We start from the raw sequence: 2,032 nt of genomic DNA on the forward strand, positions 1-2,032 counted from the left end.
TTTTAATTCAAGAAGCTCTGTTAGACTGGAAACTAACTCTTCTCTAGATAGTTCAGAAAATACCTCTTCAGAATCTGATTCTGATGTAGATTCTGATCCATCATCTTCTGTAGCCATCAGCGCAAAGTTGGCTTGCTCTCCTTCAGAGTCTGATTCTGATTCAGAATCATCCCATGTTGCCATAAGACCTTTCTTCTTATGAAACTTCTTCTTGGGATTCTCCTTCTGAAGTTTTGGACACTCGTTCTTGTAATGTCCAGGCTCATTGCACTCATAGCAGACAACCTTCTTCTTGTCAGATCTTCTGTCATCAGAAGATTCTCCACGTTCAAATTTCTTTGAACTTCTGAAGCCTCTGAACTTCCTTTGCTTGCTCTTCCAGAGTTGGTTCACCCTTCTGGAGATCATGGACAGTTCATCTTCTTCTTCAGATTCTGATTCTTCAGGATCTTCTTCTCTAGCCTGAAAAGCGTTAGTGCATTTTTTAATATTAGATTTTAATGCAATAGACTTACCTTTCTTCTGAGGCTCGTTTGCGTCCAGCTCAATTTCATGGCTTCTCAAGGCACTGATAAGCTCTTCCAAAGAAACTTCATTCAGATTCTTGGCAATCTTGAATGCAGTCACCATTTGGCCCCATCTTCTGGGTAAGCTTCTGATAATCTTCTTTACATGATCAGCCTTGGTGTAGCCTTTATCCAGAACTCTCAATCCAGCAGTCAGAGTTTGAAATCTTGAAAACATCTTTTCAATGTCTTCATCATCCTCCATCTTGAAGGCTTCATACTTCTGGATTAGTGCAAGAGCTTTGGTCTCCTTGACTTGAGCATTTCCTTCATGAGTCATCTTCAAGGACTCATATATGTCATGGGCCGTTTCCCTGTTAGATATCTTCTCATACTCAGCATGAGAGATAGCATTCAGCAAAACAGTCCTGCATTTGTGATGATTTTTGAAATCATTCTTTTGATCATCAGTCATTTCGCTTCTCGTGAGCCTTACACCAGTAGCTTTAACAGGATGTTTGTAACCATCCAACAGAAGATCCCATAGATCAGCATCTAGACCAAGAAAGTAACTTTCCAGTTTATCTTTCCAGTATTCAAAGTTTTCACCATCAAATACTGGTGGTCTAGTATAACCATTGTTACCGTTGTATTGCTCAGCAGAGCCAGATGTAGATGGAGTTGGATTTGATTGAGATTCACCAGCCATCTTTTACTGAAGCGTTTTTCTCTTCCTGAATCTTTTCTAAACACGGTTAAGTGCTTGCACCTTAGAACCGGCACTCTGATGCCAATTGAAGGATAGAAAAACACTTAGAAAGGGGGGGTTTGAATAAGTGTAGTCTTAAAAACTTGAACGATAAAAATAAATATGCACAGTTATTTTTATCCTGGTTCGTTGTTAACTAAACTACTCCAGTCCACCCCCACGGAGTGATTTACCTCACCTGAGGATTTAATCCACTAATCGCAACAGATTACAATGGTTTTCCACTTAGTCCGCGACTAAGTCTTCTAGAGTATCCTGATCACAACCTGATCACTCCAGGAACAAATGCTTAGACACAAGCTAAGACTTTCTAGAGTATCCTGACCACCACGTGATCACTCTAATTACAACTGCTTAGACACAAGCTAAGACTTCCTAGAGTATCCTGATCAACACTTGATCACTCTAGTTACTTACAAATTAATGTAATCAATTCTAAGAGTATTACAAATGCTTCTGAAAAGCTATAATCACAACAGTGATATTTCTCTTAACGTTTAAGCTTAATCTCACTAATATATTACAACAGCAATGTAGTGAGCTTTGATGAAGATGAAGTTTCTGAGCTTTGAATTTGAACAGCGTTTCAGCAAGTTAATATTCACAGAATTTGGTTCAGAGTTGTTAACCTTGCTTCTCATCAGAACTTCATATTTATAGGCGTTTGAGAAGATGACCGTTGAGCGCATTTAATGCTTTGCGTGTTCCGTACAGCTTTGCATTTAATGTTTCACGCTTTTGTCAACTACCTCGAGCC

This window comes from Vicia villosa, linkage group LG3 (assembly GCF_029867415.1).
Source record: "Vicia villosa cultivar HV-30 ecotype Madison, WI linkage group LG3, Vvil1.0, whole genome shotgun sequence".
Taxonomy (NCBI): Eukaryota; Viridiplantae; Streptophyta; class Magnoliopsida; order Fabales; family Fabaceae; genus Vicia; species Vicia villosa.